The 13,868-nt window shown below is 44.9% G+C and overlaps 1 protein-coding gene across 3 annotated transcripts in view; it reads right to left on the bottom strand.

Moving 5' to 3' along the window:
* CHD7 (chromodomain helicase DNA binding protein 7) overlaps positions 1 to 13,406 on the bottom strand; it is a 187,941-nt gene extending 174,535 nt beyond the window's left edge. For 2 of the 3 annotated variants that reach the window (XM_075063037.1, XM_075063039.1), the window contains exons 1-2: positions 13,032 to 13,406; positions 11,156 to 11,259 (exon numbers count right to left, since the gene is read on the bottom strand). The gene's annotated coding sequence lies outside the window, so the exon portion shown is untranslated. The remainder of the gene's footprint in view (positions 1 to 11,155; positions 11,260 to 13,031) is intronic. The other variant, XM_075063038.1, reaches the window with a different exon arrangement.
* Between the last annotated feature and the right edge of the window lie 462 nt (positions 13,407 to 13,868).

Raw genomic sequence — 13,868 nt, 5'->3', positions numbered from 1 at the left:
GGCTCCGTGGGGAGGGAAAGATGCTCCCCGCTCATCCGAAGCCCTGCTGCTACGCACACAGTGCTCTGAAGGGTGGGGCAAAGCAGGGCTGCGTGTGCGGGGGGTGGTGGCAGCGGCAGGGCTCCAGATGAGCGAGGAGCCTCATGGTAGGGGGGCCGGCTCCGGGGCTGGGGGTGGGAGCAGTCAAGGGACAGGGAGCTGGGTGGGCTGGATGGGGGAAGTGGTATACTGGGGATCTCTGGAGGGGGCAGTCAGAGAGCGGGGGGGGTTTGATGGGCATAGGAGTCCAGGGTCTGTTTGGGGTGGACAGGTCAGGCAGTCAGCAACATGGATGCAAAGAGGGTCCTGGGGAGCAGTTAGGTGGGGAGGGAGTCTCTAGAGGGTGGTCAGAGAACAGGAGCTGTGGGGTTGCATGAGTTGGGAGTTCTGGGCGACGTCAGGAGGTAGGGATGTAGAGAAGGGTTGGGCAGGCAGAGGTGATGGGGGGGTTGTATGGTCCAAGTTCTGGGATCCTGTCAGAGGGGGGACGGTTAGATATGGGCATGGGAGCCAGGGGGTCTGTCTGGTGCGTGGCTGTGGCAAGGTGTGGACAAGTCGGACAAGTAGGGGGTAGGTCCTAAGGGGCATTACAGGAATAGGGGCAGGTGAGGCTTAATGGAGGTGGTCCCAGAGGGGTAGTACGCAGACAAAGAGACGGGGGGGGGGTTGGAGGTTCGTCACCAGCCTCTGGCCCTGATCCCATGAACAGCCCCTATACACACACACACACACAAGGCACATCACACAGGCCCTGCACCTGATCCTGTACCTCTGTGACTCCTTCACCCCCCATGACCAGCACCCTCCCGCACAACACAAGACCCATGCCCCGCTACCCTGACACATTGCACCCCCTACACATGCCCCCAGACCCTCTGCCCTGATCTCTGCACACCCCCATGGCACCGCACATCCCACATCCCGCACCCTGGAACAGCCACACGGGGCCCCACTGCACCACCCAAACTGAAGCCTGACCCATCACTCCTCTTTTTTTTACCTGACGCTCTAACACGCAGCACGGAGCTGCCAGTAAGTGCCCACACCCAAACCTCCGCCCAATCCTGATGCCTCCTCCTTCAACTTCTAGCTCCTGGCCAGACCCTTCACCCCTAGCCCCTGTGCTTGTCATCACTCTCATGCTCAGTGCAGAGAGAGGAAGAGCATGGCCAGAACCAGGGAGAAGGTAGGTACCCACTGTATGTGGGCAGGGCCGGGACCCCAGACTGTCACTGGGCTGAGTGGGTCCGGCAGCCGGGATCCCGGCTGGCAGAAGCCAGAGGATGGTACTCCTGAGTGGCAGTGGGCTGAGCCGCTCAGCCCACTGCCAATTTGGGGTCCCTGCTGCCAGCCCCGCACAGCCCACTGCCCGTCTGGGATTCTGGCTGCCAGACCCTTCCCAGCTGGGATCCCGGCTGCAGGCTCCACTCAGCCCACTGCCACTCAGGCCCCACTCAGCCCACGGCCTAGGTGAACAGAACCCCAGACCAGCAGCAGGCTGTGTGGGTCGGTGGCGTAAGATCAACATTTTAAATTTAATTTTAAATGAAGCTTCTTAAACATTTTGAAAACCTTGTTTATTTTACAATACAACACTAGTTTAGTTATATAAAATATACAAACTTGTAGGGAGAGACCTTCTAAAAAACATTAAAATGTATGACTGGCACACAAAACCTTAAATTAGAGTGAAATGAAGACTCGGCACACCACTTCTGAAAGGTTGCCGACCCCTGACCTAGCCCTTTAGAATAGTCTTGAAAATTACATCAAAACTATAGAAGCATTCTGTAAAGGGTACCCCAAGATACACAGCACAAAAATTCCTGTAAGTAATTTATGTAAGATGTTCATCCCTTCCTTGAGTGATGTATAAATGTGTTTAAGTATAATTGTCAATTTCTATTGCTCTGGAGAACAGTGACAGCATAATATTAAAACTGCTCAGTTACTCACTGATATTTTACTTCATCCAGTATCGCCTTCATGATTTCCCCACCCTTTTTAACCTAAGGAACATTTGATACGATGCAAGTTATATTACATTTGTTTATTTCAATAATATAAATCTTTAGACTTACTCTAGAAAATAGCATGAATCAGTATAATAGCAATAAACATCTGATGAGACCATGCTGAGAAGTTTCACAGGATACAAATTATTCCTGGATACACTCATTTGATTTTTTCATTAGTCTCATTACATTGGACAAATATACAGGTGTGAATAATTGACACGACTGTCAGTGATTGCTAATTTGATAGAATTTTTGTGATATTCAAGTTGACTCACAGACTTGAGAAGTCAAACTGAGGACTTTAGGTTTGCCAAAATAGGAACTGCAAGGAAAGGATGAGAAGCATCTTTTTTTGTGAAGAGGCAATAAAGAAGATTAAGTATATCAGCTTAGGAAAGGCATTTTATACATTATTAAATCTTTAGGTTTCTCATCCCTCTATCCATAAAGAGATGTTTTGTCTTCACACACCATCTTAAAAGAACACATCTGAAGTCTACGTTCATCATCAAGTGCCTTTAGAGCACTCATATCCTCACTAACTGCAACCAATTATGGTTTAAAAATAAATATATACGGTCTTGAGACAAGATTACTCTTCTAACTCAATGACAATACACTCAACAGGAAAGCTCAGAAAACAGATTCTGAGTCCACCAACAGCGTCCCTGCCTAATGCATGTATTGATGTTCATTTGGGACATTCAATAGCCTTCAACTGTATTGAAAGCTACAGAACTCTTTACTAAAGTAAAAGTCAGAATACACTATGTATGACACGTCTACAGTTTAGGCACACAGATTTTCCAGTGTACGAGAAGTTTTTGCAATAGATGTCAGATTAAGAAAAGCCTTAAGACAAAGTTAAATAGAAGCAGAGGATAATGCAATTAAACAGAAAAAACTCCTACAATTTTCACACTAAATAAAAAACTTGGCCATCACAATAAAGGCAACAGCTTACATGACCATAAATTTCACAAAAGGCTTTATCATTAAGATTCTAAAAACCCATGTTCCTGATCAGCAATCTTGACAATTTTTCCTTAATACAAGAGGGAAAGTGTTCTTTTGAAGCCATCACCACTATTAAATATATTACAAGAGGATGACATCCATGCTCTCCAAAAACCCCAAGGAAAGTATTTGGAGAGAGACACCAAGCCCACAAATGGCAAGTTACATTTCCATATCCCAATGAGTGTTTGGCCTAAATCTCTGGTTTCTAGACCAGTGCTTCCCTTCACCCCCTTCCCACAGTGGACAGATTTGCCATACTTTGTGAAAGACTGCCTAGTGCAGATATGCCGTTTCACTTGAGAAATGATAAGTGAACACATATCAAACACATCACTCCCACTGCAGAACTGGACTGTTTACAGTAGCAAATGGGCAATTCAGCTGCAAGAATCCTTGACTTGCTGTTCACTCTGATGAAGTTCAAGGCATCCAACTGCAACCAGTCATATACCTTGAGGCACCTGTACTTGCTTTCTCTCTATTTGTTTAGCATCTGCATCAAGAAAATGTACCCTGCCCAAAAACTCTGTGTCCACTTCCACTATTCAACTTTAAGCACCTAGTACAGACAAGTGGCTTTTCTAATCTGTGAAACCTAACATTAATCTTTTTCACACGAAAAATTCTCCTCAGAACAGAGATCTAATCTAGTACTTTACCCAACACTCCTCTAATACTCAACCCTTCTAAAAAATTCTCTCAGCACTGAATAACTGACTGTCTCTCTCTAGTCTACCTTTTCTATTTCTTGAAAAATAGTCTTCTCAATATTCAGTCACTTTAGCAGGTTTTTAATCTAACCACAATAAAAAAAAGCCAATACAAAAATACATTTTTTTCCTGTTTGACTTCTCCACTTCTCTCTAACCTCAATGCAGCCTTCAACAAATGACTCCAGGACAACGCTGCTCCCTCAAACTAGGAATGATGCTGTAGTTATAGTTCTGCTAATTAATAAACCATTCTTTCCAATGGCAGTTCCACATCTGTGACAAGACTCCTTCAGTATGAAATGCCACAACATTCAAATTTTTATCATCTTTTTTCTAGGTAATTGACTTTTTTGTGGGAGTGGGGGAGGAAGAGGAGTTACTACACTTTTCTTGTCAAGTAGAGCTCCAGCAGTATGAAACACATGAATTTCTTTTAAATATTACTTTCTCTTCTGAGGAAGGAATAGAACTTAAGAATCCTGCAACTGTGACTTCTCTATACAGAAGAAAGAAGGTATAGTGTGGAAATCAAGACAGAGAGGAGGAAGGCAAGAAGGAACTACAGAAAGTTTGCTTATGTCTCCCAGACTAAGACAGGAAGGCTGAACCAAACAGAGGGAGAAAACAAATCTGCCCCCTCCCTCTAGTAGCCAGGTGAGCTCAAAATATAGCAGCCTCTTAGAAGAAAAGCTAACATGAAAGAGTGGCATTATCAAGCACACCTCTCCCAGACTTGTTAAGACCCCTGCACCAGCAAGGTGCTCCTGTTTCTAGCTGCTTTCTAAATTGCTCCTGCTTAGGAGCTTAAATCAAAGTGATTCAGAGAGCTGATGAGAAACTTTGAGGCTGAATCTCTACCATCAGGGCTGCTTGAGACAGGATCTGGACTCTAGACATACAGGAGCCGGGGAGCAGTAACCAGCAGCCAGGGCCAGAGGTCCCCCAACCAGGGGGTAAGGGGCAAAGGGCAACCCCAAACAGCCACCCTAGCAGCACAGCCAAACTACCTCCCAGCTGATGACAGAAAGCAGATATCCTCCTTCTAACCCAGAACAAGCAGCAACCCCGCACCAGGGGCCAGCAATTCTTCATCACTACAAGATATAGAAAAACTAGGGGCAGAGCCTCTGGTAAACACCAGTTTTACCTAGATATCAACCCAGGGAGATTCCAGAGACAGCTATGAGCACAGCATTTCCTACCTCCTAAAGCTTGTTCCATGCTAGTTCTGGTTATCACGGTATTTGCTACCATATACATAAATATGGCAATACATATCACTGAATCATAGAATATCAGGGTTGGAACGGACCTCAGGAGGTCATCTAGTCCAACCCCCGCTAAAAGCGGGACCAATCCCCATACAGATTTTTGCCCCAGATCCCTAGATGGCCCCCTCAAGAATTGAACTCACAACCTTGGGTTTAACAGGGCAATGCTCAAACCACTGAGCTATCCCTACCCACCAAAAGCTAGAATCATTTCTCCAAGATCCAGATTTCTAACTTTCAACTTTAACAGGTATGCTCTCCTACCGCAGCAAGTGTGGAGGTTTCAGCAAGATCGAAGAAGGGATGCTACATACTGAAGTATAAACTATAACAGTCCTTGGAACCCAGCAGTTCACCATATCCATCTAGGATTTTACATCACACCCCCATCACAATATCTGAACAGCTCTTACCCTTATGCCCCTCCTCCACACCAGCTTTTGAATCTGTCTCTAATAAATGTTTGATAGTTCTCAATTAAGATCTCTCCTCTATGACCTTACTTTCACCTTTATGCTAATACTAGACTATCCCTCTCATCACCTTTAAAATGACTCCTCTCTGTCCTCTCTGCCAGTTTCTACCAAATAAACTTGTAGCTTTGTGTCACAACTTCCATCAGATAGGTGGATTAATAAATCTTTGTCAGAAAGAACACCTTGAGAGACAAATTACCCTCAGCTCTGATCTTCCACTTACCGAAACAATGAAAAGTGGCGGCATTCTTGACTTTGAATTCTTCTCTTCTCACACAGAGATAGTGAGATTTGAAGGTTTAGAGTATTATTCTCTCCCATGTATTGTACAGCTTCATCTCTACCTCCCTTTATTTCCTTTTTCCAGTGACCATCAAAACCTCTCCATGGCCTTCTCAAGTCCCAATTCTTTAGGCTCCAGCCTTGTCAAAATGCCACTTTCTGCATTATCTCTTACAAAGAATGCCTGCGGACTCTTCAACACATACAAGTCAGCCTCATTCCTGTGTGAATCCACTAGCTCCCAATTTCAAGATTCAGGATACAACTCCCCTTACTAAAATCCTCTTTGGACTTATTCCAGTCCCTTATCTACTTTGTCTCTATTATCTCTCATGAAGGCTAGAGTATGTCTCCAGAAAAACTTCAACTGTGCAAGTACCTTCTTCCTTATACCTACTGTCACACGGAACAGCGTTCCTGTATCAACATAATTATTTCTATCTCATTTAAAATCTCATCTGCATACATTTTTCCCATGCCTCTATCTCTTAACTAACTTCTCCAATCCACTATTTTAACTCTCAAGAATTCTAGGATAGAGTTTTCATGAAGTGTACAACACAAAATAAAGCATCATGTGTAAAGCTGTAACATATTGAAAACATTTTCCTATTCAAAGACGCATGAATAATCCTGACTGCAACTTTCTGAAATATATAAAGTGATCAAGTTGAGCCATTCTGGCATTTTAGAGATAACACAACACATTCCCACTTGTTGGGTCAGAGTTTGGGTTCTAAATTGACTTCAGCGGGCTTTGGATCAGACTCTTGGTTCTTTACACTAGTTAGAAGCTCCCTTACATCTTAGGAACAAAGTAAGATTAGGAATTTAGACGCTTGATTATTTTTGTAACAAGTCTTCATTATCTGACCCTAGCAACAAAATAAAAAAAGCAACTCCATCAAGCAAACAAAGAGCAGCATAAACTGGGAGGTTTGACAAAGGACTTTTCAATGAAAATGCAAGAGGAGTGGTTCACTCTTAAGAGAAAACACAAATGAGACATTACAAGTATATTTAAAAATTGATACGAGATCTAATTTCTACCTACAGCAAAGTTTACTACACTTCACTTCATAAAACATTTATGTTTAATAGTGGAAGTGAAATACCAAATGAGAGATTTAAAAAAAAAAAAGTATGAAGTTTGAACTGTCTACAAAAAACCCTCCAAATATTTGCATGCAAGATAATTTATTGCAAAATTTGATTACTAGAGCAGGGTTTAATAGACAACTACCTGTTGAAATTGTGAGCTCACTATTATTTACAACATAAAATTTAAAAAGTAACAATATTACAAACTAGAGGGTTTTAAAAGTTACTCAGCTCTGCTTTCTGTTATTCACAGGAAGGCAACTTTTAATCATAGTGAACAATGAACTCTGAACAAAATAGCCTCTAGGATCAAGATTATATATGGTGAATTTTAATTTTCCTCACAGAACCATTAGGAAGAAGGCAGACATTTTGGCTGCACTGACTTTTCCAGACAATTGATTCTTGAAGTTATTTATTCCCCACCATTCCCCTCAAGGCCCTCTCATTACAGCAATTGTCTCTATGTCAGAGGAAGGTTGGATACAGCTCCCTTCAAAGCCAGGCAACACCACACCCAAAATAGCTACAGGGGTCACAACAGGAAGTGTTCCCTAGTTCATGACAGCAGGAGTTTGTTCCAGCACCCCTGTTTAGGAGCTGACTACAATTTGTATTGGGGGGTGGGGTGGGGGGGGTGAGAACCATTGAACCACACTGTAGTCTGTATATAATGGAATCCACTTTAAGCCTGGGGGTACACCCCCAGCACCTATACTCCCAAATGTCAATCAACTTTCAAAATAGAGGGTTCCGATACCATTAATCTGACCCATTATTAAATGAGTGGTCTTCTTTATTCCCTCCCCCCATTTTTAAATTAAGTTACATCCTTAAAAGTTTCACTGCCATCAGTCTGTTTCCAAGTTTTAAGAAAAGCATACTATTTGATATAAACATGGAGAAGGGAAAAGAACAAACACAACGTTCAGAAACAGTTATGGGACACTATGCATGAAATTAAAGAGGTCAGGAGCTTAGAGATAATCTGCTCCTACCTGAGTTTTTCTAGAGGCATATTTACACCTTTTAAAAAAAAAAAAAATCACAGTTGGAAGATAGGAATTAATCAGTTTCTGTATACTTAAGAACATCCTTAAGAGTTTTGTTATCATATTGAGGCACTTGGAACGTATTCCCTATGTCACAGACAGTTTCTTATTGAACAGAATAATTATTTAGAAAATAGTGGAGAATAAAGGTATTTCAGTTTGTAACTATGCAATGTCATTTTCACTCTGAGCAATCCATGATAAAATAAAATAAGAGTCACAGAAAGTTAGATTATATGGATAGAAACAAAACAGAATGAAGGAGTCCTTCATTCAAGTTTTAGCACCTTGCCAGAAGCATTCTAAAAAAATAATGTTACATATCCTGTAACTGCTGCTTTACAATAAGTTATCCATCTCTCTGCAACAAAGGATCCTAAAACCTCATTAGGTCTCCTTAGAATAAACTGTTTTCCTCCTCTTAACTTTGGTAGCATTCCAGCAACAGTAATCTTAAATTTTAGCTCAAATAAGTTATATTAGAGTCTTTACAGCAAGTGTCCTATTTATGGGAGTAAGACTGGTTGGGAAATAAATAAAGAGGATGCATTAAGGAAGAAGTTGGAATCTGCCACAGATGGAACTAGGTAATGTCAGCAGATTAATGCAACAGTCTTTTGCCCCTCTGGAGAACAGATTAAAAATGGAAATTAAGGTCTTGTCTACACAAGAAAGTTTTACCAGTGTAACTAAATCAGTTTAGTATAGTTTTCATATTGTAAGCAAGGCCTAAGCCACAACAGTAGAAAGTAGGCTGTTTCATCCATATTGCCTCTGCGCATCACTAAACAATTCCCTAATCCAGAACAACTGGCAATCTATCCACAGGAACAACATAGGAGAGGGGTTGCAAGACAAGAATGAGGTATATTTGTAGAGATTGGGGAAACCTGCTGTGCAACTCCTCCACACCACCAGCCCCAACTTGATCCAGACAGCCTCATTTGTGAACACTAAATTCATCCATTCAAACATTCAGCAGATTTTAAAAGCCTTCCATCTGGAAATTAATTGACAGATATACTACCTACAGGAAATGAAGGCTAAAGATTTGGTATAGAATTAAAAGCACTTACATGTTTGTTTTCCCCCTTCCCCATCTTTCAGGCCCCTTCTTCCCTCCTCACATGCACTGCTTAAATGTGTCACATCAGAATTCAGATAGATATAGCCAGTATCAGACAATATAATATGATCATGCCAATCCAAAGAGTCACAATGCAAGATTTAGGAGATTCTCTTGAAATAGCATTGCAAATAATAATTAGTTTCTTATTAAGGCTTTTGCTCTTTACAGATGCACAAATCTGTTTTTCCCCACTGTCTCCTTATACTTAAGCCTGTCTTCAGATAAAGGCCTAGGCCATTTCCATTGAATATCTGAAGTTTAGGGCCTTTTTGTAACATACTTTGTACTTGCACAGAGCTTTACTTTTGGCACCTTATATTTATAAAAATGGCACAACATCTTCAGTTAAATCAAAATTGGCCAATACAAAATTCCAGCACAGTGGCAGATGGCTTGAAAATATCTGAAGCTAATAGGAAATAGCTAAAAAAAAGTTAATAATCTTTGTAATACATCACAAGTGAAATTAAGTATTTAGATAATTTCTAATTTAATATACGATAATCATAGATCAAGGTTGTAAACCTTAAACTTTTAGACTGAAAATATGCTAACTTTTCCAAAGCAGATGTGTGCTATTTTATAAAATATTGAAGGGTTATATCAAATAGCTGTGGTATACAGTTTGCATATTCAAGGGGGAGGGGGGAACCACATGCCAGTGCTATTTAAAAACAGTTTCACACATCCATAGGAATAGGTATTTCAATGGAAGTCACCAAAACCATACTGAAGTTTAGCCTATTTGTGTACACTTTTTCTGCTTTCAGTAAGCAGGATTCAAGTGTCTTGTTATAAATTAATATTTCTGTAATGTCATTCCTTTACACTAACATTTTAGAAGAGGATTAATATCCCTTCCAAATGTTTACACACTTTGATCAAAACTTTGTTGAATAGCTAGACAGATAGTAAACTTGTGTGCATGTTCTAAATTAAGAGAAAGCAAGTTCTTCTATTGTTTAAACCAATTAATTTGAATTTTAAAAACCTAAAAGGTATACCATTATAGCGTTAAATATCTAGTGAGAAGCTTGATTTGGTGTTTATCCAAGTGATAGCAATGCAAGTTTAACTGACTAAAGGATTCAAGCGTAAATGATATAGTTTAGAACAAAGTATCTCTGGGAAAATGTCTTTTTTAAATTAAAGTGTTTGTAAGGTTTAAATGGACTAAAAATAAGCAGCTAAAACAAAGTTAAGTGTTAAGCAGGACAGACCGTAAGGTTTGTGGCATTATCCATTTCTATCTAAAAACAAAAACACAAAACTATTGTTCTGTTTTCCAAAACTAGTGTTTGAAACTTCAAATAATGTTGTTTTCAGAAAAAGTAACTGTCATCTCTGAGAAGATATGGTATTATTTAGCTGAGAAAAGTTAAACTACATATTATGTAGTTTATCTAGCACTTTTAAATTGCCATATAAATATCAAAAGAAAACAAGTAGCATGCTTATTTTATCCTCTCAGCTAGAGATATAAATGTCAGCACTGGTCCCATCACCTGTTACAAACCTCAGAAACAAATGGGTTAATTTCCCAATGTACTGCAGGTTATTTCGAAGGGAACTACTGTGATTTCCCCCCTATTGTTTAAACAGAGCAATTCTCTCTCTCAAAATAACCCCTATCTAGCTGTCTCACCATGGTTAAGTTCTTAAGCTACCCTGTTGTTCAGCATGTGTTATACAAAGCAATATGATTTTTTAAAAGGAAATTTTTGTTGAAAACTTTTGATGAAGAAACTACAGAGCTCAGAAGTTCCTCTCTCTGCTGTGCTTAGCGATGCAAAAAAAAGAGTCCTGCAACGTGCCCCAAGCATCCAGCTACAGTTAGCTTTCAGCCTTTTTATTATCATTGTCAATGAATGGGCCCCAGTCAAATTAAAGCTGCCATTTTAGGTTAAAGACTGGAGAGTCTCTGTTGTGCAACAACAAGACAAAAACACTCCAAGCGACAGATGCAGCATTCTCTCCGGAAAATGATGGATTTCAACTTTTATAAAAATAATTACTGGTCATGCTTTTAATATGAATTATATATTGATACTCACACATTACTGCAAACTAACGGGATTTATAATTGGGATAAATCAGCTACCCATGCTGCTAAGGTCATAGTCATTAAGATTTTTTTGCCGTCGTTAGAATGGATGATCTGTGAGGAAATGAACAGAAACATTTTTTGTTCAACTTGTTTTTTTGTATCTCCCTTAGTCCCATTTACAACGATAGAAAATGACAAACAGTTCCCTGAAAGCCATCTTTCAGTACAAACATCGCTCAGATTCTACTATGATGAAAGTAAAATCGAGGCTCACATATACACAGAAAGAAACTTATTGCCCCGAGAAGGTTTTTCTGATATTCCCCAAACCAAAATCCACGTGAGAGCAAGTAACTGAAAAAACTCTCACAAACGAAAAATTTCGCCTAAATATAGTTAGAAGGCACATTCAGTACCTTCCCAAACCAAAACAAAGGTAGAAAGTGGGGCAAGTACGTGGAGAGTTGTGTGGGGTATCTAACAATCTCTTAGTAATTCAAAGGGAACTCCCCGTGCATTGCTACTTTTCTTTTGTCCATTGTCCTTTTAAAAAACTAGTTTAAACCAAGGAGTGAGTAGAGGGTAAAAGTGATCTAAAGAAACCCGTCCGATTTAGAGCATGTGCACGAGGGTGACCCCCTTCCCCAGAACCAAGTGGCCCCTAAAATAACACAGCAAGCAGTTCGGGGGGGGTACCCCGGAGTGTGAGAGGGTGTCCCCTTATGTAATGCTATCAGGATAAATGAATGCAACGTAATGATGGCTGCTCATTGCCTGCAGCTCCTTCTCCCTGAGTCTCACCAACAACCTTCCCTCCGCCCCCCTCCACCTCCCCCCCCACAGTGTCCGCTTCCCACTTCCACCAGCCCCCCATTCAGCAACCCCAACCCGCCGCAGAGCAGGGAGACCCAGAGAGACAGAGAGAGAGAATCGCCTGCTAACCTCATTTCCCTGTGTGAATCAAACACAAACAACACGCCCCCCCCCTTCCCTGACCGCTTGGCCTCAAACCACCTTTTCCGCTCACCCACAAAATGGCCTTGATTTCAGGGAGAGCAGCCCCAGCTCGTGTGCGCCCTGCCCAGCGCTCCGCTCCGGACCCAGCCTGGGGAGGGGGACGGGGTCGGGGGTGGGGAGGGGGACCGAGTTGGTTCGCAGGGTTAAGTCTCTGTTATGCAGGCGCCGCCAGCACCAGTCCAGCTCGCGTTAGGTAGTGTCGCTCCCCCACCCCCTTCTCTTTCTTCTCCTGCAGTTGGAAGCAGCCGGGAGCCCCCTCGCCTGCCGGCCTCCCTCCCCTGGTCGCCTGCGTGTGACTCTCCCCCTCCCCTCCCGGGCAGAGACCCCCGGCGGCACCTCATGTTCCCCCGCACACACACGCCTGAACTCCCCGGGGGGGCTCCCCCCGCGCCCCAGTTCCATGTGCCCGCCCTGGGACCGCGGGTGGGGGGGGCGCTCCCTCACTTTGTTAGCGCTTGTTGTGCTGCCGGCGCCGGGAGCAGTCAGCGTGGTCAGAGCTCCCCAGAGGGAGCAGCTCTCCCCGCGGCTCGGCCCCCCGCCTTGCCACCCGCCCGCTCCTTCCTCCCTCACGCAGTTTTACCCAACTTTTCCCCGGTTTCCATTGCCCTCCAAACTTGCGGAGCGGGCGGGGGTCCGGCCGGGCGGCCCGCCCCCCTCGGCCCGGGCAGACGGAGCACAACAAAAAGCCCTTTGCCCGCGGGGCAGCGCCCCGCGGAGACCGCGCGGCCCCACGCGGGGGTGCCCGGAGGGAGGGGCGCTGACACCCGGCTCCCCGGAGGGCAGGGACCTGCCGCGGGTCTCTCCCCCCAGCCATCCGGCCCCCAGCTCCCCGCCCGCCCTCCAGCCCGCGGCGCGGGGTCACTCACCGGGTCAGCGCAGGGCTGGCTGGGCTCGGTGTCCCCCGCTCGCTCCCTGGCTGCCCGCTGCCGAGGGGCCGGGGAGGAGGAGGGGACACGCTCCGGAGTTGGTGCAGCTGCCCGGGGCTCGCACGCCCAGCGGAGTTGCTCCCTGGCGCTGGGAGTGTGGGGGCGGAGAAGGTCCCTGTCCGAGGTCAGCGCGGGTCCGGGCCGTGTCGGGCTCTCCGCCGGATCCCGGCTCCGCTCCGCTCCTTTGTGTAATTTTCACTCGATTCAAGTTTAATCCGATAGTTCCCGAGCGCGTCCGCAGGAGCCGAGCGAGACACCAGCCAGCCAGGCGGCTGCTGCTTCCACCCCCCTCCCGCCGCCACAAGGCGCGCCCCCGACACCACCCCCTCCCCGGGGCCGAGCGCGCCCGCAGACCCCGCCCATGCCCTACACGTCACTACCCAAGCCTGGCATAATTTATGCAAGAATCCAGCCCCGCTTGCGGGGGCAGAAGGGTCACTAACCTCTCCCCCGCCTCGCCGCCGGGCAGGGCCTGCTGCTCCTCGGGAGCTGCTTGCCGGCGGCGGGGGCTGAGGCGCTACCCAAGCGCAGGGGACCCGGAGCCCACTCCCAGCTCCTCCATGCAGCCAGCCCCGGGGGCGCCCCAGCCGGCCTGGCCGCCCCGCGCCCGGGGAGGGAACGAGGAACGACGGTACAGCCGGAGACACGAGTCTCATCGCAGGGTCCGAGCTGACGCCGGCCACACGTACTGACCCCCAGCGACAAAGCCCTCGCCCCGGCTCTCCTCCGGGACCCCGCTGCGCCTTGTTGCCAGCGCGCATCCGGCTGCCTCGCTCC

This window comes from Chelonoidis abingdonii, chromosome 2, assembly GCF_003597395.2.
Source record: "Chelonoidis abingdonii isolate Lonesome George chromosome 2, CheloAbing_2.0, whole genome shotgun sequence".
NCBI classification, from domain to species: Eukaryota; Metazoa; Chordata; order Testudines; family Testudinidae; genus Chelonoidis; species Chelonoidis abingdonii.
This window is presented reverse-complemented; position numbering and strand designations above follow the sequence as displayed.